At 37.3% G+C, this 26,689-nt stretch overlaps 1 protein-coding gene across 4 annotated transcripts in view; it reads right to left on the bottom strand.

Moving 5' to 3' along the window:
• The window catches only part of FRS2 (fibroblast growth factor receptor substrate 2), a 117,470-nt gene that overhangs the window by 57,335 nt on the left and 33,446 nt on the right, over window positions 1-26,689 (bottom strand). For 2 of the 4 annotated variants that reach the window (XM_074226118.1, XM_074226119.1), the window contains exons 2-3: window positions 5,454-5,549; window positions 4,755-4,797 (exon numbers count right to left, since the gene is read on the bottom strand). The gene's annotated coding sequence lies outside the window, so the exon portion shown is untranslated. Of the gene's footprint in view, window positions 1-77; window positions 4,689-4,754; window positions 4,798-5,453; window positions 5,550-26,689 lie in introns of those variants that run through there. The other 2 variants (XM_074226120.1, XM_074226121.1) reach the window with 2 other exon arrangements.

Below are 26,689 nucleotides of genomic sequence, written 5' to 3'. Positions count from 1 at the left end.
GAGGGGCTAGATGTATCTTCATTGTAAACAGTTTAAATTTGATTATTAATCCTTTATGATTTTCTCTTCATAGTTACCTTTTAATACTTCTCTTGACTCTTTATGTTGTAAGTCAAATTTTCTACTCAACTCTTTCTTCTCATTAGGAATGCTTGGAAAGTCCTCTATTTCAATGAAGATCCATTTCTCCCCCTGTGGTATTTATAATAAGTTTTGCTGGTTGAGTTATTCTTGGCTGTAAGTCCAAATCTTTTACTTTCTAGAATATTATATTACAAGTTTTCTACTCTTTCACAGTGATGGCTGCCAAATCATGTGTGATCCTATTTGTGGCTCCTTATCACTTGGATTCTTTCTGGTTGCTTGCAGTATTTTGCCTCTGACTTGGATGCTTTGGATTTTGGTGACTCTAGGTTCCTAAGAATTTTCATTTAAGTTTTCCTTCAAGAGGAGACTTGTGGATTTTATTTTTACATTATTCTCTGATCCTAAGAGATATAAGGCAATTTTCTTTTAAGATTTCTTGAAATTGGATGTTTGAGTGTTATGATATCAGATAGTCTCATGATTCTTAACTTTTTCTTTGATCTGTTTTCCAGGTCAGTTGTTTTTGCTATGAGACATCTCACATTTTCTTTTAAATTTTCAGTCTTTTGATTGTTTTAATATTTGTTGTCTTACAGGATCACTAGTTTCTATTTGATCCAATTTCATTTTGAGAGTGTTTGTTACTTGAGAAAGGTTTTATACCTCTTATGTCAAGCTGTTAATTTCCTTTCTAATTCTTTTTCCCAGCTCTCATTTCTTTTCTAATATTTTTCCTTAAGCATTTTCATCTCACTTATTTTTTTTTTTAGGTTTTTGCAAGGTAAATGGGGTTGAGTGGCTTGCCCAAGGCCACACAGCTAGGTAATTATTAAGTGTCTGAGACTGGATTTGAACCCAGGTACTCCTGACTCCAGGGCCGGTGCTTTATCCACTACACCACCTAGCCGCCCCTCATCTCACTTATAAAAATGTTTTCAGTCTTTTTAAATCTTGCTCCACTCATCTTTTCCAGGAATTCTAATTGCATTTTTGTCAAGCTATGACCCAGAACTGGGTAGTATACAACAGTTGCCAATTCACATCTGTCCACCTTAAAATGACCCAGTATGAGTCAAGAGCTCCTCTCAACATGATCCTGGGGATGCTCCTATCCCCCAGTATTCACAGACAATTATATCTGCTTCAATATGCTAAGTTGCACTGGTTAAATGATTCACTGTGATTTTTCCTGGATTTCTTCATCAGGTCTTGGTTTGATTTCTTTATCTGATCTTCATTCTCAAAGAAGATCATGACATCAGGGAAGTGATGCCATGACAAACACATGAACTGGATTTGAGTGAGGGATTCTGTGCTAAGTCACTAGCCTCACTTTCTCCTCCAGAGCCATCTGGGACCAGTGGCCAGATATGAATCAGGATGAATGGAGACAGCAGAGGATGTGAGTCAGAGTTAAATGACTTGCCCAAGGTCACACAAACTACTGAGGTCGAATTAGAATTCCTATCCTCCTAACTCCAAGACCAGTGCTCAATTCACTGCACCACCTAGCTGCCCACTGATTTGTTTTACAGGTCCCCTGGAAGAGTTATGTGGAAGGAAGCTTGCTACACTGATTCATACCACTCCTCCATTTTGATTCTGCATAACCTCCTATTCCATTTTCTTTTTAAATCTCTTGCTTCTCACTTCTTTCATTAACTTTACTAGTTCTAATGGTCAAACCTCCCCCCCACCCCACCCTGACACTTCTACCATACTTCCTGTTTGAGGAAAACTTCAGCATTCTCCCCAAATATTCACTCTCTTCCATCCTGCTGGTTCTATTTCTACAACATCTGACCACTTCTCTTTACTTTACTATCACCTTAGTTCATTTCTTTATCACCTTTTACCTAGGGAATTACAAGGTCTTTTTAATTGGTTTCTTTGCTTCAAGTCTCTCACCATAGGAGCTCAACCCATACATTACTGCCAACATGATATTCCTTAAACACAGATATAACCATGTCAGTAACCTACTTAATAAAAGATTCATGGTTCCCTTTTGCCTCTAAGATTAATTTTAAAGTCCTTCCCACCATGGCCCTAACCTCTCTTTCTAGATTCATTATACAAGACAGCTCTAACTTTAATGACCTTCCCTGTGTTCTTCACACACAATGCTTCATCTCCCAACTCATGGCCAAGAATGCACTCTCTCCTCATCTTGATCTCCTAGACTTACCTGTCTTCCTTCAAGATGCAGCTCAAATACCATCTTCTATTGAAACATGTCCTGATCTCCATGGCTAGCACCTTCTTTCCCAAACTGTATGGAATATTTAATTTGCATTTTTCTTTATATCTATGCACTGTATTCTCTTCCTGTGTCTCTCTTGTCTGTCTGTGTCTGTCTCTCTCTCTCACATGCATGCACACACACAAAATACAATTTATTTCTCCCTTATATTTTCTATCATATACACATATATTTCATATACATACACATATACATATGCATACTGGTTATTTAAAATTTGAATTTAAGTTTCCTGAAAGTAAAGAGTGCTTCATTTTTTTGCATTTCTAGTATCCAGAACAATGCCTGGAACATAGCAGGCACTTAATAAATGTTTACAGTCATTTTAGTTTTTAAATCATTGTTGGAGTACACATTTTCAATCCATATTCCTCTTTACCCTTAAAAATCAACATCTCAGCCAACAATGCTAGTGGCAATTTTTTTTTTAGGTTTTTGCAAGGCAAATGGGGTTAAGTGACTTGCTCAAGGCCACACAGCTAGGTAATTAAGTGTATGAGAATGGATTTGAATTCAGGTACTCCTGACTCCAGGGTCAGTGCTCTATCCACTACTACTCTAGCCACTCCCAGTGGCAATTTTTTAAAAATATGGATATGTGGTTTTCTTTTTTGGAAGACAGCATTTTATCATTTTCTATCATCTGGGTCTAAGCATCCAAAAGGTACATTTCCTAACTCAGCAAAATCTTTTTTTTTTAAGGTTTTTGCAAGGCAAATGGGATCAAGTGGCTTGCCCAAGGCCACACAGCTAGGTAATTATTAAGTATCTGAGACCAGATTTGAACCCAGGTAACTCCTGGCTCCAGGGCCAGTGCTTTATCCACTACACCACCTAGCCACCCCAGCAAAATCTTTAAGGTAGCAATTTGTCTCTGACAATTATCCTCTGTCTTCTCCTTTCTTTTCATAGACTAGTCCCTGGTGGGGAAAAAACCCTCTACTCCTTGACTTTACTTCCTTACATCCTACTCACCTCTCAAACCCAAGAAACCTAGCTTCCCAACCTATACTACACTGAAATTGCTCTTCTCCGTCTTAACAAATTATCTCTATTGCTAAATCCAACGGTTTTTACTCAATCGGCAACTTTCTTTACTTGTGGAATTGTGACAATTTTGATCACTCTGCACTTTTCAAAACTATCTTTTCTCCCTCGTTTTTCAAGATGTTGCTCTGACAAAGTTCTTTTACTCCCTATAGAACCAATCTGTCTTCTTTTTGAGATTGCAAACTTTAGCTCTCTCCAGGGCACTAATCCTACATGTATAACCTAATTTTCACATGACATCTCAAATCTGAAAAGACCCTAAATTTCTTAACTTCCCTATTTCTGAAAAGTCCATGATAACTCTCCTTGCCACCCTGATATACAATCTTGGGAGTCTTCCTCATCTCTTCTTTCCATACAATAAATCAGTTACAAAGTCTTAGTGATTTCACTTTTTTTTTCCTTTCTTCTCTCCACTCATACCACAATGACCCTAGCTCAGGTCCTCATTATCTCTTACCTAGCCTATTGCAATAGGCTTCTATTAGGACTCCCTGCAGCTCATCTCACCCTCTGAAGCACAGCTCTTACCATATCATTTCTACATTTAAGAAGTTTCAGTAGCTCCCTGCTGCCTTTATGATCAAATAAAAAAGTGCTGCTCTATTTGGCATTTAAAGCTCTAAATAATCTGGTTCTAGCCAATCTTTTCAGACTGACAATATATCATTCCCTCATATATTCCACACCCCATGCAAACTAGCCTATTTGCAATTCCCTGCATGTGACTTTCTGTCTCCCCTCTCAATTGCCTTTGAACAAGAAGTCCCCCATGCATGGAATGCTCTCTTTCTCACTTCTTGAAACCCTTAAGCGCTCCCTCCAAAGGCTCAATTCATGTGCCATATTTGAATGTGCCTTTTCTGATTTCCCCCAGTTTTTAGTTGCTTCTTCCCCCAACATATCATTTTATATAAACCCTGTATTTACTTATCTACAAACATGTTAAGAACATTCCATAGAATAGAACCTCCTGGGGCAGTTAGATGGCACAGCAGATAAAACACTGGTCCTGGAGTCAGGAGGACCTGAGTTCAAATCCAGCCTCAGACAACTTAATAATTACCTAACTGTGAGATCTTGGGCAAGTCATTTAACTCCACTGCCTTACAAAAACAACAACAACAACAAAAATAGAATTTCCTTAAGGCTGGGACTGCTTCATCTTTGTAGTTCCATTTACATCTGCTAGCAAAATGCCTGGCACCCAGCAGAAACTTAATAATCACATAAAAAAATAGGAAAAGAAAAAGATGACCTGAAATTTCAATATCAATTAAAGCATATATATATATATATATATATATATATATGTATATATCTTCTTTAATCTGCGATAAAATACATTCCTTACCTTGCAAATTTCTTGTCTGAGAAAATCAGATGCAGTTTCCTTCCTAGAAAATATTAGGTAGAAAACATGGATATATATTAGTTTCTAAATAGCAAAACTTTTGATGATACTAAATGATATTAACTTCTTATTAGATTGCATCTTTTTTCTATAAGCTAGGAAAAATATCCATGATAGTAATTTTATTAATATAATTTTACTTTATCTGATGATTGCTAATTAATTGCTGTTATTTTGCAATGGCAGCAGAAACTTGAATCTGTATGCCATCAAGTAAATCACTTCACCTCATCAATAAAATGAGGGAATTGGAAAAAATGGTCTAGCTATAAGGTCCCTTCTAACTCTGAAGCTATATTTATAGTTCACATTTAAACATTGTTACAGGGAAAGCCTGTAAGGTAGACATTAAATGTTTTACAACAGTTTTATATATCATAGGTTTTTATTCAACTTGAAATTTGTTATTTTCTAGTTTATTTCTGACTGTAAGAAAATGGTAAAAATAAGTATAGATTTTAAAGTATGTTGAAGCAAGTATTAGCATTACAAAATACATTCAAATAGGAAGCATAATCTAGACATAAACTTGAATAGGAGCCAAATCAAGTATTATAATGCAAAGGGAGTTGCTTTAAAAAACACTTGATGTATTTTTATTTATAAAATTATCTTTACACCTATAAGAATCATACTTACTAATATGACTGAAAAGCCACAGCTGCATTTTACTTCATCACAAGTTAACAATTTCATCTCTTTTGCATCTGGTTCCTCTCTTTCTTGTTATCATTCCTGAAATAAAGGTGCCAATGTGAAAAATATTATCCTTGAAACTGTTTGGTAAAATAATAATAATCACTGCTCTTTCATTAAGCACAAAATTCACAGAACTTTTAAAAGTAACTTTAGCATTTCTAAAATTTCCCTTGGTCATCTTTGAAAAGAAAAGTATTATATAAGCATTATAAACTCATAGAAGAAAAAGTTCAGATTGAAAAGTACTAGGCAGGGATCACATTTGGCATGTTCATGTGCCTAGTACAGTGATCTAACAAGCTCTTAAGTCTTCTGTCTGGCTGCCCATTTACTGATGATGTCAATTGAAGACCTTCAGGCATTAAAGTGACAGTCAACCTAATAATTATCTGTGGATAAAAACTGAATTTTAAATGGTAAACCTTTAATACAATATTTGTCAAATCTTGTTAACTTATTTATTCTTGCTACCTAATACAAAATACTCAGAATAATCTCTCCATTGTGGAATTACATCTGCTATGGCCAAGTTAACATTTTAACTTGCCCAAGTAAAACAATTAGAAAGGTAAATATGCTACAAAAAATATGTGTGGATGTGTGTGTATATATATACACACACACACACATATATATTTGAGATATATGAGATACATAATTGGGATTATACATATTTTTCCTCCTTTAGTTTAAATACAGGGACAAGAATTTCCCCCCTTGAAGGCAAAGGTTGCTTTATATATCTCTGAATACCAAATAAGTAGTGCCTTAGTACATATTTCTGTACTTTAAGGTTTTCAAAGCAATTTCCTCTCAATAATCTGTGAGGAAGATAGCAGATATTGTAGATAAAAGTGCTGGACTTTGAGTTAGAAATCAATCACCCAGAATTTATCAAGCATTTAGTATGTGCCAAACACTGGGGATACAATGACAAAAAAAAGGGGGAAAAGATTGACATATCGGAATTTGCACTCTACTGGGGACAACAGGCACATAATTAAACCTATATAATATAACCACAAGGTAAATCCTGGAGGTGGAGTGGGGCACTAGTTGCTATGGGGATCAAGAAGCTTCATATAGAAAGTATCACAGGGGCAAAGGATTCAAAGAAGGGGGGGGGGTGAGGTGAAAATGGATCCCAGCACAGAGAGGCACTAGGTCTGAGTCAGGGAGTGTCCTCCTGTAAAACCAAGAAACTCATTTTGGATGGAAGAGAGAACATGAGAAGCAGAGCTGAGGCTGGAAAGGTAGGTTAGGATTGAGAAGGATTTAGAAAACGAAAGAGAGCTTTCTATAATGGGCACCCACTGGAATGTGTTGAGTAGAATATGGATTTGTTACAGATGAACTTTAGGAAAATAACATAGGATCTGTAACAGGTAGTGAAAGTCAGTGTAAAACCAGGCCTTCCACTTATCGGTTGGGAGAACAAGGGCAAAAAAGTGAATCTCAATGAGCCTTAGGGTACTAATTTATGAAATTTTAACCAAGTCTGTATTTGCAACTGTAAGAGAGAAATTCCTACCTTCAGAGTCCACACTACTAAGATGAGAAGACTGAAGTAATAATAATAACTGACATGTATTCTGGACTTTAGAATGCATATTATCTACATACATTCTGTCATTCTCCCAAATTTTTTTCTTTTTAATTCTCAGCAACTCTTTTGAGTAGATACAATAAATATTTGTTGAATTATGAACAGAACAGGCAGGAGGAGAAAGAAACCTGGCATCTCATGAGGTGCCTTAAGAACCTTAAAAATTATTTAAGTAATATAATTCTTATAAGTGATAGCTGATAGGGGACCAGAGTAATTAGCAACCTTAGTTTTTAGTAGTTACTTATGTAGTCCCTGTTTATTTTTAGTAAATAAACAAAACACAAAGGAAACCCACAGAGGTATCTAACTCCCTTTCCCCAAGCATCCCCAGACAGCAGTTAGTCAACCAATGAATATTTATTAAGCATCTACCAGGAGTTAGGTGCTGTGCTACAAAAAAAAAAAAAGAATAAAAGCCAGTCCCTGCCCTCAAGGAGTTCACAATCTAACAGAGGAGACAATATAAAAAAAAAAATGTACAAGTGCAAGCTAGTTACAACATAGATAATAAATAACAGGGAAAAGACACTAAAATTAAGTATTGTTTAAAGCTTCCTGTAGGAGATGGAATTTACAAGGAAGGCAGAGAAACTACAGAGAGAAGAGATGAAGAGGGGGAGCAACCCTGGACTGGAAGGAAGTCAAAGAAAATGCCCAGAGCTAAGAGATTAAATGTCTCATTTGAGGAACAAGAGGTCAATGTAACCAAAATGAAGAGTCCATAACAAGTAGTAAGGTACAGGAAAACTGGAAAAATAGTAGGGAATTAGGAAAAGAGATTTTGAATGTCAAATAAGGATCTTGTATTTTAACCTGCAGAGGATAAGGAGCCATTGGAATTGGAGAGTGGATGGTGAGGGATGGACATGATCTACTTTGTTCTTTAGTTAATGCTTAAGGAAATTACTTTGGTTGAATGGTAGATGGATTGGAGAAGGGAGAGACTTGAAGCAGGCAGATCCGTCACCCTGTATTGCAAGAGTCTAGGTGGGAAGAGAGAAGCTGGGAATACTGGAGAGAAAGTGAAACGGTGAAACCGACAGGTCTTTGCAGGAGACTAGATGAGAGACAAGGAGAAGCTGAGGAGAAAGGGTCAAGGCTGATGATAGGACTAAGGGAATGACTTTTAATTCTTTTACTATGTGGCTAATTTCAAGTTTTCACTTCTACAAAATCTATATTTAAATCTACATTAGTAGCACCCCAATTCATCAGCATACAATAAAAAGATCTAATGAGATCAGTAAGCCATTTGACCAATAAGATAAAGGGTTTTTTAACTTTCACTTTATTTGATTTTATTTTGAATTTTTTACAATTTTTCCCTTAATCTTGCTCCCCTCCCACCCCCCACAGAAGGCAGTTTGTTAGTCTTTACATTGTTTCCGCGGTATACAATGATCTAAGTTGAATGTGATAAGAGAGAAATCATATCCCTAAGAAGAAAAATAAAGTATTGTGCCTGATTGTTGCACTAATGGAATGAGCAAGTCCATCAAAGTTGGTCATCACCCCCATGATGCTGCTAGAGTGCAAAATGTTCCTCTGGTTCTGCTCATCTCACTCAGCATCAGTCCATGCAAATCTTTTTTTTTAGGTGTTTTTTTTTTTTTGCAAGGCAAATGGGGTTAAGTGGCTTGCCCAAGGCCACACAGCTAGGTAATTATTAAGTGTCTGATACCGGATTTGAACCCAGGTACTCCTGACTCCAGGGCCGGTGCTTTATCTACTGTGCCACCTAGCCACCCCAGTCCACGCAAATCTTTCCGAACTTCCCTAAATTCCCATGCCTCCTGGCTTCTAATAGAACAATAGTGTTCAACACACACACACACACACACACACACACACACACACACACACACACACACACTTTGTTAAGCCATTCCCTAATTGAAGGACATTTACTTAATTTCCATTTCTTTGCCATCACAAACAGAGCTGCTATGAATATTTTCGTACAAAGATTTTTTATACATTATTAAAATGTTCTTAAAAGTAAATATAATACCCCCTCCTCCCAAGAAATATAGACCCTCATGAGAAATAAAGGAAAGAGAAATGTGTTTCAGTCTGTGTTCTGATACCATCAGCTCTGTCTCGGGTGGATCACATTCTTTTTTTTTTTTAATCTGCTCTGTTTTTTTTATTTTATATTATTACAATAATCTTGTGAGAGTAATCATAAACCGCCCCCCCCCCAAAGAGAACAAGAAACCTCAAGAATAGTGAGCGAGAGAAAAAAATGTACTTCAGTCTGTGTTCAGATTTCAGTGGCTCTGTCTCTGGGATGAGTTGCTTTCTTTACCATAAGTCCACCAAAGAAATTGCTTCAATATTTTTTTCACAGGTGCTATTACTAGCTGTATTTCCCTCCACACTATTCCTTCCCACTCTCATTTTTTTGTTTTCTCTCTCTCCTTTCACTCTGCTCAGAAGTGTGTTGTATCTGAGTACCCTCTCCCATGATCTTCCCCCTCTTCTATCATCTATTCCCCCCCTTTCCTCCCTATGTTCCCCATTATCCCATCCCTTTCATCTCATTTTTCTCTAGGGTAAGATAAATTTCTATACCCTTTTAAGTGTGTATGTTATCTCCTCTCTGAGTCATTTCTGATGAGAATGAAGGCTCACTCATTCCCCCTCACCTTCCCTGGTTCCACTCAATTGTAAAAGCTTCCTCTTGTGAAATATCAGCCCCTTCTTCCTCTCCTTTCCCTTACTCCCAATGCTTTCCTTTATCAACCATTGACTCCATCTTTTTACTATACCATTATATTCAGCTCCCTCCTGTGCCTTGTCTATATGTGCTCCTTTTTAACTGCTCTTATAAATGAGAAAGTTCATATGAATTATCAGTATCTTTTTCCCATGCAGAAATACAAACAGTTCAATATCATTAAGTTTCTCACAGTTAGTCCTTCTCATTGGCCCCCTCTATGGTTCACCTGAGTCCTGTACTTGGAGATCAAACTTTCTGTTCAGCTCTGGTTGTTTCAATAGGAAAGTTTGAAAGTCCCATGTTTCATTGAAAGTCCATCCTTTCCCCAAAAGATGTTCAGTTTTGCTGGGCAGTTGGTTCTTGGGTGTAAACCAAGATCTTTTGCCTTCTGGAATATCATATTCCAAGCCCTACAAGCCCTTAATGTAGACACTGCCAGATCCTGTGTAATCCTGATTGTAGAGCCACGGTAGTTGAATTGCTCATTCCTGGCAGCTTTTAGAATTTTCTCTTTGACTTGAGAGTTCTGGAGATTGGCTATAATATTCCTGGAAGTCTTTCTCTGGGGATCTCTTTCAGGAGATGATCGGTGAATTCCTTCAATTTCTATTGTATCCTCTGCTTCTAGGCTCTCAGGGGAAATTTTGCTGTATTTTTTGTTGGAAAAATGAAGTCTAGGCTCTTTTCCTGGTCATGATTTGCAAGTAGCCCAATATTTTTTGAATTATCTCTTCAGGATCTGTTTTCAAGGTCAGTTGTTTTTCAATGAGATATTTCACATTTTCTTCTAATTTTGGGGGTTTTTGGTACAGTTTTATTTCTTTCTGGGTTCTCACAAAATCATCTGCTTCCTTTAGTTCTATTCTGCATTAGAAGGAATTATTTTCTTCAGAGAGCTTTACTATCTCCTTTTTCAGCAGGCCAATTCTGCTTTTTAAGGCATTCTTCTCCTCATTTGCCCTTTGTGTTGCCTTTTCCATTTGGCCTAAATTGGTTTTTAACATAGTATTTTCTTAGGTATTTTTTTGGATTTCTTTCACCTAGTTGCTGCCTTGGTTTTCATGATTTATCTGCATCACTCTCATTTCTCCTCCCAATTTTTCCTCTACCTCCCTTAATTGCTTTTCAAAGTCTTTTTTGAGCTCATCAATAACCCAAGTCCATTTTTTATTTCTCTTGGAGGTTTTGGATATAGAAATTTTGATTTTGTCATCATCTGAGTATGTATTTTGGTCCTCCATGGGACCAAAGTAATTTTTTATGATCCGATTTTTCTTTTTCTGTTGCTTGCTCATTTTCTCAGCCTATGACTTTACCACACTTGCAAGGCTTTGGGGGGTTTGGGGGACAATCCACAAGGATCTTAATTCCTCTAAGGTCTTATGAGAGGCTTCAGGCCCTCCCCTCTGCCCAGGAACTGTAAGGATGTTCCCTGCTTGGTTGTGGTAGTGTGGAAGCCCAAACTGCAACCTGGATCTGAGTGTGGGCAAACAGTTGAGTCCTGCCCCAGGGAGAGCAGAGAGATTTCTGCAGTCTCCTCCAACTCCCCTTATCATCTATGGGCTGAGAGCTCTGGACATGCTGGGTGGCTGTGCAGACTCCCACAGCAGGTTCTCAATGCAGGGCTGCTCTGAGGTCAGTCCACTCTGCACTCACTCTAGTTCAGCAGAATTCTCTCACCACCGTTTCCTGCTAATTCTTGATGATTAAACTGCTCCCTCTGCCACAGACCTAGGAGTCCAGTCTGGCTGTGCTGCACGGTGGCTGCACTGCAGCTTTTTTCCAACCCCCAGTCTTGGACTGGGAAATTGTATCACTCAGTTTTCCAGTGGGTTCTGGCCCTCTAGATTTTGGTTAGAGTCATAAATTGATGGCTTTTGGAGTTTTGGGGGGAAGGAGTTTCTGGGAATTCCTGCCTTCATGACTCCATCTTGGCTCCTGCAGGAATCTTCTCTCAGGATTTGTCTCCCACAGCAGCCCTGGCCGAACACCAGCAGGTGAGTCCGGGCTCCGAGGGAGACGCAGCCCGGGATCAGCCAGACCAAGAGCTGAATTGGAACCGGGAGTCTGAGGGCCCGAGAGCCGGGCCCGCTGGATCAGTGGTGGGGCTGTACAAAAGGGGCCTGGGTCCGTGGGGAAGCAGAGGCGCCGGTGTTGGTGCTGTCCCCCTGGAGCCCGGGGACCAGGCTGGGGGAAGAGTTCTGGTGCAGGAGAACAGCAGACACCATCCCCAGGCTTCTCGGGTCTGAGAAACTCTGAGTGGATCACATTCTTTATGATAGTCCATCTTTTTTTTTTTTACATTTTAAATTAATATTTATTTCTCATTTTGTACAAATAATGTTTTTTATACATTAATGAAATATTCTTGTTTAAGAGTAAACAAAATGCCCCCTCTCCCCCCGAAAATAGACTTGCTTGAGCGATAAAGGGGAGAGAAAAAACTTAAAATTAAAATTAAATAGTAACAGTTGTAGGTATGGCCAGGTGGCAACAGTGGACAACAGAGCACTCTGTCATGGGTGGATCACATTCTTTATGATAAGTCCATCACAGAAGTTACTTCCATATTTTTCCACCATTGCCATTCCTGATCGCAACTCCTTCCTTTCGTATTTCTCCACTACCATGTACTATATTTTCTCTCTCCTTTCTCTCTGACTCTGCTGTAGAGTAGCTGAGTAGCGCAGCAGACAGATAGATCCCTGGCCCTGGGGCCAAGAGGCCCTGAGCACCCCTACCACCCCTTAGGCCTAGCATCCACCTGGCCCCATGGTCCCGGACAGGCCATCCAATCCCAGCCCCTTGCAAGATCTAAAAAAGAAAATGTATCATATCTGACCACTCTCCCCCCATGGTCCATCCTTTCCCCCTTCATTCACACCCCCACCCCTTCCCCCTGCCCCCCCCCCTTCTTACTCCAGATGCCTATACCCCATTGGGTATATATGCTGTTTCCTCTCCTAGCCACCTCTGATGACAGCAAAGATTCCCTCATCCCCCCCTTGCCTCCCCCCCTCATATCATTGCAATAGCTCATTGTAATACAGAAAAATCTTATTGAAATATCTTAACCTATTCCTCCTCTCCTTTTTCTTTCTCCCATTAATTTCCCTTTTATCTATTGACTCCATTTTTACACCACAATATATCTTCAAATTCAGTTTTCTCCTGTGCTTCATCTATAAAAGCTCCTTCTACCTGCTCTGTTAATTAAGAAGGTTCACATGAGTATTATCAGTGTCATTTTTCTACGCAGGAATACATGCAGTTCATTATCATTTAAGTCCCTCATATTTTCCCCTTCTCCTCTACTCTCTATGCTTCACCTGAGTCCTGTATTTGAAGATCAAACCTTCTGTTCAGCTCTGGCCATTCCAACAGGAACACTGGAAATTCCCCTGGTTCAGTGAAAGTCCATATTTTTCCCTGGAAGAGGACATTCAGTTTTGCTGGGTAGTTGATTCTCAGTTGCATTCCAAGGTCTTTTGCCTTCCAGTTTATTATACTCCAAGCCCTATGAGCTTTTAATGTAGTTGCTGCTAAGTCCTGTGAGATCCTGATTGCAGCTCCATCATATTTGAATTGTGTCCTTCTGGCTGCTTCTAATATTTTCTCTTTGACTTGGGAGTTCTGGAACTTGGCTATAATATTCCTGGGGGTTGGTTTTTTGGGGATCTTTTTTTCAGGGAGATCAGTGGATTCTCTCCATTTCTATTTTGCCCTCTGCTTCTAGGATATCAGGGCAATTTTCCTGTAGTAATTCTTTGAAAATGATGTCAAGGCTCTTTTCCTGATCATGACTTTCAGGTATTCCAATAATTTTTAAATTATCTTTCCTAAGTCTGTTTTTCCATATCAGTTGTTTTTTCAATGAGATGTTTCAGATTTTCTTCTAATTTTTCATTCTTTTGGTTTTGAAGTACTGAGTCCTGATTTCTCATAAATTCATCAATCTCCCTGAGTTCTATTCTTTGTCTGAAGGATTTGTTTTCCTCAGAGAGCTTTCTTATCTCTTTTTTCCAATCTGGCCAATTCTGCTTTTTTAAAGCATTCTTCTCCTCAATAACTTTTTGAACTGTTTTATCCATTTGACCTAAGCTGGTTTTTAACATGCTATTTTCTTCAGCATTTTTTAGATATCCTTGACTAAGCAGCTGACTTCTTTTTCATGTTTTTCCTGCATCTCTCTCATTTCTTTTCCCAATTTTTCTTCTATCTCCCTCTCTTACTTGATTTTCAAAATCTTTTTTGAGCTCTGTCATAGCCTGATCCGAACTTCCATTTTTTAAGGAGTCTTGAGCTGCAGGAGCTTGTACTTCCTCATCTTCAGATTGAGTATTTTAATCCTTCTTGGTATCATAGACAAAGAATTTCTCAATGTTGTTCCTCTCTTTTTTTCTGTTTACTCATTTCTCCAGCCTATATCTGGTTTTGGGGTATTTCCTGAGCTTTTGAGTATTATTGGGACATCCTCTTTGGGGTTTATTTTGGAAACCCCACTGGGACCTTTATTCCTCCAAGGTCTTGTTCTCTTGCCTGTGCTTTGATATGATATGCAGGCACTCCCCTCTGCCCTGGAGCTGTGAGGAGGGACCCTGCTATCATAGTATGGAAGGTCAAATTGCAATCTAGATCTGAGTGTGGGCAAGCAGCAGAGTCCTGCCCCAGGGAGAGCAGAGAGATTTCTGCAGTCTCCCTGGATCCCCTTATTGTCTGTGGACTGTGATCTGGAGGTGCAGGCTGGTTCCCCAGATTCCTGCTGCAGGTTCTTGCCACAGGGCTGCTCTGAGGCTGGTGCTCCTCACTCCACACTCATTTTGGTGCACTAGAGTTCTCTTGGAAAGTTCATACTTTAAACTAGCTAGTATCTTCCTCAATAACACAAACTCTGATTTAGTGAGGCTGGCCTTCCGACTGTAACAAGAAAAAACTAAGATTAAGTTTTAGACATTTTCCTCTCCCTCAGAATTCTAAAATATTTTCCCCAAATTAGAAAAATGCAAATGAGGCAAAATAATTGCAACAGGCACTGAAGAGCAAGGTAGTTAAGATAATTGAAAAAGCACTAACTGGAAAATTAACAGCTTAGAAAGCTAATTAATCCCTGAGGAGCTCACTCGGCAATTCTCAACTATAGCCCCATGATCTAGCAGGGTTGCAAAAACCAGACCCACAGGAGGCTTGTGCTTAAGGATTCAACTGGTGAGGGCAGCTAGGTGGCGCAGTGAATAGAGCATTGGCCCTGGAGTTCAAGTCTGGCCTCAGACACTTAATAACAATTGCCTAGCTATGTGACCTTGGGCAAGTCACTTTACCCCATTGCCTTAAATAAAATTTAAAAAAATTAAATTAAAAAAAGGATTCAATTAGTGACTTCCTTGCTGCTTCAATCTCTGCCAAATCATCCTGCAGGGACTCTTAACCCTCCATTTTATGGCCCGGAAACAGCACATCTCAACTCAGTCTAATCCCATGTACATCAGGGGAGGCATAGGAAAAGTCAAGTATTTTCTGCCTGGGATGGAGGGAATAGGGACAGCCTGCCATGGGGGTGAATAGCGTATCAGGAATGAAGAAAAAAAGACAACCATGCAATTGGAACAAATTCTATCCCCCCCCCCCCCTAAATAGTGAATGCAGCCAGTGCAGCCTGAATTTGGAAAATTCTGGAAAAGTGAATTTTCTAAGAGAAGACTATGAAGCAATTTAAGACCCATTCATCTAGGGAGTTGGCATCAAGGAAAAAGTCAAAGTATGGGCCAATGGAGAACATAAGGGAACAAAACAACATCTACCTATTCAGTGTCTACTTTGTACCAAGCACTGTGCTAAACACTGAAGATACCAAAAAGAGCAATTTTAAAGATGAAATGTGCAGAAATAATCTAACAATCATAAGTCTTCCAGAAAACCATATGAAATAAAAAAATTTCACTTAATTCTTCAGGAAATCATGCAAAAATCCCCCCCGCCCCAAGTAGGGGGAAAAGAAGGCAAAATACAGATTGAGAACTCACTGGAAGTGAACATCAAGAGACCTCAAGTTTAGTTCATCAAGAAATGCTGCAGAAGAACTTTTGATTTTTAGTATCAAACAATCTTTGGCAGATAGGAGAGATCTTTTCACCTATTTTAGAAAATTAGTCCTAAAATACTCAAGACTATTGTTTTTATATATAAAAGGATGTTTTGGAATGGTTATGCCAAAAACAAATTTGTTTGCAGCTCAAATTTTCCATGATTCAACAAAACTGAAACAAAGAGATCTGAGTCTTTTTTTCCCAAAAGAAGCCAAAGTTAGGCAAGTAAATGAAAATATACCAAATAAAAGATACATGAGAAAACTAATTAAGTAACAACAAGAAAAACCCTATGTAGTGAAATCAAATGCTTTCACTGATTACAGCTAGTCAAGGCAATTTAAAAAAAACATTCATTATCTCGCTGGCTCTCAAGCAAAGGACAAATATCTTCTATAGTAAAAGAATTAAAAGGCAAAGGGGCTAAGGGAGTTTTCAAAAATTCAGGGGAAGGGACAGAAGAAATAAATTAATATTTCTAGCATTAAAAGCACACTTCCTCAAAAATGAGCCAATGGTGGTGGTGGGGGGTAGGAGAGTACAAAGGCCAAATACTCTATCAGGGAGAAGAGAAAGGAGGAACAAAGGGAAATGGAGAGATAAGAAATACACTGTACCTGGAATAGGCTCAAAAGGGACTACAGTTTTTTGGGGTATCTAGCTCTGTAATAGACTTTGGAAGAAAAAGTACAATGGGCAAAGTTCCAAAAACTAGATCCCATTCATACAGAGTAAATTTTCTGGAAGCACTGAAATATACTTCACATAAAAGGATACACATGTGAGGGTATTTAGGACTGGCCAATTCAGGAGACAGGGACAAATTCTTGGCCCAAGGAAGAAGGCCCTGGGTTCATATGGGCAAACATGAGGACAAAAGAAGGATGTGGGTAAAGGATTAGGAAGGTATGATCTTAGAATAAACAGATGTTAAATGAAAGGTGAGTAACAGCAAAAGGACCTCCTGACAAAAACAAAAGGAAACACTGGAAGGCAATGTGAAAGAAATTGGATTTAGACTAAAATTTGATGTCACCATAAGCACCAAGAAAATATATAACTTAGATATATAATACAGAATATTTTACTAAACTAGAGTGCTTCCTTCAAGAAGTAACATTTCTAGAATTAAGAGTCTTTCAAAAAGCTGCCAAAATTTTTTTAAAGATTATGAAAGGAAATAACTGTGATATCAACAACTGCATAAGAGATTAGATAGCAGAAAAAATAAAACTTTTGTCTTCTAGGAGCTCCACTTCACATGAAGGACATAAAGGAAAACATATACCCAAACAAAATGTCATTAAAGGGAGTGTCATTATTAAAAATATATGGGAAAATATGGTAATATGGACTTATGAATAGAAAGTAAACATGGAAATCAAAAAGACTCAGATTCAAACATGACCAAGTGATAAACTTTGCTATAGATTAAGTTATAAAAAAAGATTCAATCTGAATATATGCTCTTGAGCTGCATTAAAAGAAATATCATTTCCAGGAATAAGGAGGTGATAGGTTATTTGTACTTTGACATGGCCAGAACATTTCTACAGTATCGTGTATAGTTCTAGGTCGAGCAATTTAGGAAGGTCATCCGGTAAGCTGGACAAGGTGCAGAGAAGGAGAACCAAGATGATGAAAGATCTTGAGTCCTTGGCATATCAGAACTGGGTAAAGGAAAAGCAGAGCTTTAGCAAGGAGATCACAGACTCAGACAGTCAGCAGAGTTACACACAACACACTAACTAACTAAGCTTTGGAAATATATAAATGCAAGCAGAAGGACCCTGACCTCAAAGAGCTTCCATTCTCATACAAGGGAAGAAGGAAGGTGCCTTAGCGGCAGAGGAATCCCTCACCCCTTCAAGCTACATATAGCAGGAACTGGTGTGACTGAATTTCCTTTGATCCTAATGGGAATGTGGGGAACATTAAGTTACCTGAACACTCATGTGCTACATGCTGGTACCTGGGCAGTGAGCTGACCTCTATCTCCTCGTACATTGCCCTATGGGGCTGGCTCTTTCCCAAATGCTGCTCTGATGAGCCAAGGCCTGGGGCTGGTTGATGGTCCCTAGGTACTAGAGTTATTTCTGGCTTGCAAATCCTCTATTCTGAGCAAGGCTGGTCTGCCTAGCACGACTTTTCTCCAGGCCTCTAACACAAGTATTCTGAAACTTTTTTGTTTCATGAACCATTTGGGGCTTCTGGGGCATCATTTTCGTTACAATCAAACAAATTCATAAACTCAAGGAAATCTTTAACTCCTTACTCCTTACTTTACAAACTGAAAATATGCTTATGAACCTCTTCTCAGAATAGTAATTCTTATAATGATAGCAAGAGCGACAACATCTAGCATTTATAAAACACCTCTTCCCAAGCATTGTGCTAAGAGGCTTTACAAATATTATTTGAATAAAAATGAAGCATACCTAGTTATAAAGGAAACCAATTACAAATAAAACCAAACATTTAAAGAGATCAAAGACACAATGAGATCAGTGGGTCATGTGATCAGCAAGATGATGTTCTATCTAGACATTTATTCTTTTTTTTTGCAAGGCAATGGGGTTAAGTGGCTTGCCCAAGGCCACAGAGCTAGGTAATTATTAAGTGTCTGAGGCCGGATTTGAACTCAGGTACTCCTGACTCCAGGGCGGGTGCTCTATCCACTGTGCCACCTAGCTGCCCTTTAGATATTTATTCTTAAAAAAAAAATTTTTACAGGTTCCAAATCGCACTTCTAACTTGACTTCTGGCCATCTTTTCTGTGTAGATCTGGACTAGATAGAGTAACTTCTGTCTCTCATATTCTTTAACACTAATCTTTCAACAGATTTGCTGGGATTCATACTAAAGACAGAGTTTGACAGGTTTTTAAATTGTCAACTTTACCTAAGTCCCAGCAGCTAGATAGCACAATGGACAGAGCACTGGCTTTGGAGTCAGGAGGACAGGAGTTTGAATCCAACCTCAGACACTTTATACTTACTAGCTATGTGACCCTGGGCAAGTCACTTAATCCTGATTGCCTTACATCCAGGACCTTCTCCAATCATCTTGATTCATTTCTGGACACTAGACCCAGACAGCTCTGGAGGAGAAAGTGAGGCTGGTGACTCATCCTAATCCCCCTCACTCACTAATTCATGTGCTTGTTGTGACATCACCTCCCTGATGTCATGGCTTTCTTCAAGAAGGAAGAACAGATATCATCAAGTCCCAGTATTAAACATTTTTTAAAAAATAAAATTTCAGAGCGGCCCTGGAGTCAGGAGTACCTGAGTTCAAATCTGGCCTCAGATACTTAATAATTATCTAGCTGTATGGCCTTGGGCAAGCCAGTTAACCCCATTTCCTTGCAAAAACTAACTAAATAAACGATAAATAAAATAAAATAAAATTTCCTGGTAATCAAGTGAAAAAATTGAGTTGTATTTCACTTTGGTAAGTAAAGCACAGTATATACTTAAGAAATATTTTTCTCCCAGTCTTTAAATGAAGACCTAAATTCCAACATATACAGTTTTTAAAATTCAAAAATATATAAGGATTTTTACATAAACTTCAGCTATCCATTTTAAGGTGGAATTTTCTTAATAGCATTATTATTTTTTCAATTACAAGATAGCTTTCAACATCCCTTTCTGCAAAATTTTCTGCCTCTCTCCCTTCCATGCACCCTCCCCAAGACAGCAAGTAATCTTATATAGGATATATGTTTCCAATCATGTTAAATATATTTCCATATTAGTTATGTCATGAAAGAAGAATCAGCACAAAAGGGAAAAATCACAAGAAAAAAAACAAAAAAACGGGTAACAAAAAGCGAAAACAGTATACTTTGATCTGCATTCAGACTCCAAAATACTTTTTCTGGATATGGAGGGCATTTTCCACCACAAAATTATCCTTGATCCCTGAGTTGCTGAGAGGAACTAACTCCATCATAGCTAATCATCACACAATATACTATGTATAATGCCCTCCAGTTCTGCTCACTTCACATAGAAACAATTCATGTAGGTCTTCCCAGTTCTTCTTTCTTTATTTTTTTTAAGTTGTTTTTTTTTGCAAGGCATATGGGGTTAAGTGGCTTGCCCAAGGACACACAGCTAGGTAATTATTAAGTGTATGAAGTCAGATTTGAACTCTAGTACTCCTGACTCCAGGGCCAGTACTCTATCCACTCCGCCACCTACCTGCCCCTCTTTTTTATTTTTTTAAATCTTAACAGTATTTTATTTTTTTCCTCAATTACATGTTAAGGTGAATTTGAAGATTAGAAATTATCAGAATTCTTTTCTAGATTTTATTCTTTCAAATTATCATTTATGAGTATAATCTATATGCCTAACTCTACACTATGCAAGCTTCCAGTATATGAAAGAGCAGTTTCTTATCATGCTCTACTCCAAAGCTTCCAAAGGTTTCCCAATCTTTAGCGAATTAAGTCAAACTTCATTAGGCTATTATTCCTCCTTAAGTAGATCCTTTTTTTGATTCATACTACATTCATTCATAAACACCGAATTCCAGCAAAATTGAAATACTTAAGACATGTCTCTGTGTATATTTACCTGCTTCCATGTGACTGATCTTGGTCGTCAGTTTTTCATCTATAAAATGAGATGGGTCCAGACACCCTGCTGTTCTTTCCTATATATCAGTTACCTTAAGATGACAATATAAGTCAGTATTTACTTACTGAAATCTAACTTCTATAAGAATATCATTCTTCATGGCTGAGTCTTGAAATACTATACCCTTAATGATGCTTTCCCTTATCCCTTTAAAGTAAGTGTTTTTTTTCCTCCTCTAAAATTTCATATTTGTTGTACAATTATCATATGTATCTTACTATTTCACTGTTAAGTTCCTCAAAGTCAGAAATAATTTCCCCTTATTCAGTTTTGTATAATGCTTCTTAGCATCTAGCATGTTTTATGCATATGTATTCAATAAATGTCTACTGAATAAATGAAAGATATGACATATGGATAGTTAAATTTCAGACTATTCAGAAACTAATACTGTGGAATTTCAAACTTACAAACTGGTAACAAAATCTTCAAATAAAGTCGAAATCACGTAATTTTTTAATCGAGTCTATTCCCTGATACCATTTACAATGGAAGGCTTGGCTCTTCACTGTACTAATGTCACTGTGATCCCTGGAGTAAACACTAGTTTGCCCTGTTATTAAGGCTGCTCATTCCTTGATGACAGAGACCAGCCCTTAGCCATCTTTGTATTCCACTAGTGCACACATTGTAAAATGTTTGCTGAATGGACTTGATAAATACACTAGACCTAAAGGACATGGCATGGCAACAACTGAAGGGTAAAAGGTAAAAGAGTCATTGCTATATCTGAATAAGCAATGGTATAGGATGCAAAGGGTCTAGTTTTCAAAGAATGCAGTATTAAAACAAGTACCAATTGAAAAACAGGACTGTGTAGAATTTCATTTTCCAGTTAAGGGTTGTAATATTTCTCTTATATAAAAGGAGGCAAACCTTTAGTATTGAAATATTCCAAAAGCCTAAAATATGAACAGTTTGAGACAAGAAACATAGAAGTTTTCCAATATTTTGCCAATGAGTTAAAAGAATGAACACTTTCTAAGTTGGGTATGGTCTTACCAACTCTTTCAAAATGTTCTCCTGATTTATGTTTACTGCTAGAACTTTAAGCAAAAAGGTCAGTACTTCTAATTGCTTCTTGCAACTCCAATTCATTAACTGCTATAGTATGGAAAACACTTGAGAACTACTTTGGACACATAGGAACACTATAGCCTAACTGTTTTAAACTACCCCCATAAATAAAGTGTTTTACTTAAACCTCCCTCTAAGAGGGCTTAGTATCTTTCAATATATAAAAGATACATTCTTTGCAGCTCCTGGGTTAAGTCCAAATTTTGACATTTTGAATGACTAGTATTTGTACAAACTAGTGATGGAAGAGTTGAGTTATATTTAAGTCTGAATGTGCCAAAATGATACAAATGAACAAACTGTAAAGCTGCTTCATGGAAAAATACATAAAAGTACTGAATATCCAACACAAAATAGAAAATCTTATCTGTATGGACTGTGGCACCTTTTAAAAAGTCACAACCCTGTGGTACAAATTCAAACCGTAATTAATAAAACAAAGCAAAGTTAAGACACAGCATTCCTGCAGGAAAAAAGTTTATTTGCTAATAAGTACTTTAAATCACAGGATATTATGTTTAACTAATAAAAAGCAAAGTTGACAAGCTATTTTTTTAATACAAAAATGCAACCGATCTACGTGTGTGTGTGTGTGTGTGTGTGTGTGTGTGTGTGTTTAGTTTTTGGAAAACAATGGAGTTAAGGGGCTTGCCCAAGGCCACACAGCTAGGTAATTATTAAGTATCTGAGGCAGGATTTGAACTCAGGTACTCCTGACTCCAGGGCTGGTGCTCTATCCACTGTGCCACCTAGCCGCCCCTACCTATGCATTTTAAATTGGTTTTCTTTTAGTGTCATTGGTTTTTTGGTTAATTCATAAAACCACATTTCCCAGTTACTTTCCTCTTTTAATTATTTCCTATTTATCCTGTAAAGAGCTTGTTTTTATATATTTTGCATGCTGTCTTTACCATTAGATTTTCCCATTAGACAGTGGGATGTGTAACAAATGTTTACTGATATTGGAATTGATATATTCGGGATGTGAGGAATGAGATTGGCAAAAATACAGAGTCAAAAGGGGCTCAGTAACAGCTGAGGATCTCTCAATTTTAAAACTGAATAGGAAAAGGCTTATTGGGACCTTGCTGTATCTTGAAAAGCATCACAAAGAAATGATGAAGTCAGTTCTGGAATGCTTCTACCAAGGATCAAATGAATGCCATCCTCATTTCATAAGATATTCATATCAATATTAAAATTATTTTTAAAAAATAATGTATCAAACACAATAACTCCAAAAAACTCAAAACAGATTGTAACTGAACAGTAAGAAGTTAAAAAGGAACCATATCAGGTATTTTTCATAACTTTGGAGAGTAAATTCTTAAGGAGAGTTAGAAATGCTTATATAAAACAAACATAATTTTTTGGTTATATGAAATGGAAAAGTTTGCAAGAACAATATATAATACCAAATAAAAAAGAAATCATTGATTAAAAAAATCTGTAAAAAGACTGAAAGGATATCAACAAATAGCTTTCAAAAGAATTATAAACTATTAGCAACAACGTGAAAGAATGTTCTAAATTATAATAAAAGAAATGCAAATCAAAACACCATGAAAAATCATCAAAGATGACAGAAAATGGCCATATCCTAGAAAGCTGGTAAAGATTGTCCATTATTTTAGAATCTCTCCTTCCTAAGGTAAGAGATTTTGAAAAATATTTTTAAATTGCCAACTGCACCTTTGAAGTTCAGATTTTTTTCCCCATGCATTAAATAGTAAGTGAAGTTTAGATTTTATTATAATGGCTACCAATATAACCCCAAGTCATCCAGGTTGGCAACTTAAGTGTCATCTTCAACTCCTCACTTTCCAATCTTTGCCAAAACTAATTAGATGTTTGGTTCTGTCATTTCTATTTTTGTAATAACTCATCTATAGATCGGCTTCTCTTCTCTGACACTGGCATCACCTTTGCAAATTCAACCCTTTATCAAAACCCCTCTGGACTAATGCAATAGCCTGTTGGGGGGGTCTTCTGAGAGACTGAAGTTTCTCCCCACTCCAGTCAATCCTCTGTTTATCTAACCATATCATAACCCTCTCTTGCTTTGCAATAAACTCCAGGGGAGTTTATTATCCTTTTCCCTCTACAATTACTATAAAATTTATTTTGTTTTTAGCCTCTTACATAACTTGGATCCTTCTTACATTTATATGGACTCTTTGATCCTAGGACACTGGTCTCCTTGTTGCCATCTCCCAATTTGGAGCATTTCCTCTTGTTTCTCTTATGTTCCCTGACTTCCTTCAAGTCTCACCTTCTGCAAGGAACCTGTCTCGGGCTTTCTTTATCCTCAGTGCCTCTTATATGTATCATGTTTTTGCCTGGTTATTTTTATGCTATTTTCCTCATTAGATTGTGAGCTCCTTGAAAACAAGGGCTGTTTTTGCCTTCCCTGTACTTCTAGGATTAAGTACAGTGATTAACAAACAGTAGGTGCCTAACAAATGCTAGCTGACTTACTAATCAGCACCATTCCCTTACACCAATACTGAGGTGGGAAAGTTCTACTATGGTTCAATAGAATATCATAAATTCAACCTATCACTTTTAATGATTTCCTGCTTATCTGTGATTCTTCCTTTACCTCTCATTAAAAAAAAAATTCAACCAAAAAAAATTGTGACAGATCTCATCAAAAAAAATATCGAAATAAGTTTTCAACTATAGACATCAGTTTAGATCTGTCTCTTCCAGGGAAATGGGGAAGTAAGCCCAGCAATGCAGGAGAGAGTAGGAAAGCCAGCAGGAGTCTTTGAGTCAAGGCAGAGCCTGGACATAAAGTTCGAGGAAACAAACCTCTGCAAAAGCAATGCCTGGGCTGCATATCTTGCCCAGCAATAAGCCAGGGATCAGACTTCAGCACAAAAAGCTTGGGTCTATAAGCCCTATAGCTCAGGAACAGAGGCCAAACAATCAAAATGAGCCAAAAAAACTAAAAGAGTGCTAACTAAAGAAAGCTTCTATGCAGATAGAGATGATAAAAAGTCACCTCAGAAGGAGAAATTAATGATAAATTACCTACATGGGAAGTTTCAAAGGAGTCTATGAATTGAATTCAAATCCAAAGAAATCATAGAAGAAATTTTAAAAAAAGACTTTAAAAACCAAAGAAGAAAGGCAGAAGAAAAATGGAAAAGAAATGAGAGTCATGCAGAAAAATTAGGAAAAACTGACTAAAGAAATCAACTCCTTTAAAAGTAAAAATAATCAACAGGAAAAAGAATTTAACACTTCAAAAAATAAAATCGACCAACTGGGAAAAGGAATGCAACTCATGTCAATCTCAAATTGACCAACTGGAAAGGGAATACAATTCAGCAAACATTAAAATTAACCAAATGGAAAAGGAAACACAAAAGCAAATTGAAGGAAATAAAACCTGAAAAATTAGAATTGGACAAATGGAAACTAATGAAACTATGAGAAATCAAGATTCCATCCAAGTTAAAAGGCTGAAAAAAAATTGAAGAAATGTAAAGTATCTAATTAGGAAAAACAAAAGACCTGGAAAACAGATCCAGGAGAGACAATTTACAAATTACTTAACTACCAGATAACCTAGATCACAAAAAGAACCTGAAAAATCTCTTTCAGGAAATCATCAGGGAAAATTGTCCAAATATACTAGATCAAGAAGACAAAATAGTTCTTGAAAGAATATACGGAAATCCTTCAGAAAAAGACCCCAGGATAAAGACTCTAGGAACTATTATAGCCAAATTCCAGAATTCTCAAATAAAGGAGAAAAATACTGCAAGCAGCCAAAAAGAAGCAATTTAAACACAAAGGATGCACAATCAGAATTACACAGGACTTATCAGCTTCAACATTAAAGGGCCTGGAATAGATATTTCAGAGGGCAAAGGACCTTGAATTACAACTAAGAATTTATTACCCTGCAAAATTCATCATATTCTGTCAGGGAAAAAGAAGAACATTCGATGAAATAGAGGACTTCCAAAATTTCCTAGTAAAAAGACTAAAACTGAACAGAGAATTCGATCTTTACATATAAGACTCAAGAGATACATAAAAAGGTAAAACAGAAAGAAGTAAAAAAAAATATATATTAGTCAAGAACATTAGTATACAATCCTACAAGGAAAGATAACATATAACTCTTGAGAATATTTCTTAGTTGAAAACAGTTGAAGAGACTGTACTTAGAGGATATGGATATGGTGGGTTCTTGTCCTTAGTTATTGAAGAAAAATAAATGGCATCACTATATTTGAGACAAATTACCATATATCTGACTGTGGCTAATCAGACCAATAGGAGCTCAGAATGCTCTACCACAGGTCAGGCACAAATAGTCCAGGTGAATACTTGGAGTATTTATTCTAAACTTGTATAATTCACATTTCCTTTGGACTATTTTAATTCTGCCTTGCTTAAGGAGGCCAGCACATTCTCTGATGAAAGAACCCTATGTTGGGTCCTGTGTCAGTATCTCTCACACCTTATAATGAATGCAAAAAGTTCTTAAGAACCTTCAGGGTGTCCCAGTACTTAAGAGTATTTAAAGGCTCTATACATAATTAAATCAGAAGTGACTTGACTTTATTAGATACTAGATATCTCTAAGTATCTAAGTATTATTAGAAGGGTTGAACATCATAGCAGCTCTCTTTGTGGTGGCAAAAAAAAATGGAAACTGAGGGAATGCCCATCAATTGGGGAATGGCTTAACAAACTGTGGTATATGTATGTGATGGAGCACTATTGTTCTATTAGAAACCAGAAGGGATGGGAATTCAGGGAAGCCTGGAAGGATCTGTGTGAAATGATGCTGATTGAGATGAGCAGCACCAGAAGAACATTATACATGCTAACAGTAACATGGGAGTGATGATCAACCTTAATGGACTTGCTCATACCAAGAGGGCAACAATCAGGCACAATTTGGGGATATCTACAATGGAGAATGCCATCTGTATCCTGAGAAAGAATTATGGAGTTTGAACAAAGACAAAAGACTTTCTATGTACCTTTAATTTAATTTTGAAAAAACTGTT

The sequence above is a fragment of the Macrotis lagotis genome, chromosome 2 (assembly GCF_037893015.1).
Source record: "Macrotis lagotis isolate mMagLag1 chromosome 2, bilby.v1.9.chrom.fasta, whole genome shotgun sequence".
NCBI classification, from domain to species: domain Eukaryota; kingdom Metazoa; phylum Chordata; class Mammalia; order Peramelemorphia; family Peramelidae; genus Macrotis; species Macrotis lagotis.
The sequence above is the reverse complement of the archived record's forward strand: the minus strand, read 5'-3'. Positions and strand labels throughout refer to the sequence as shown.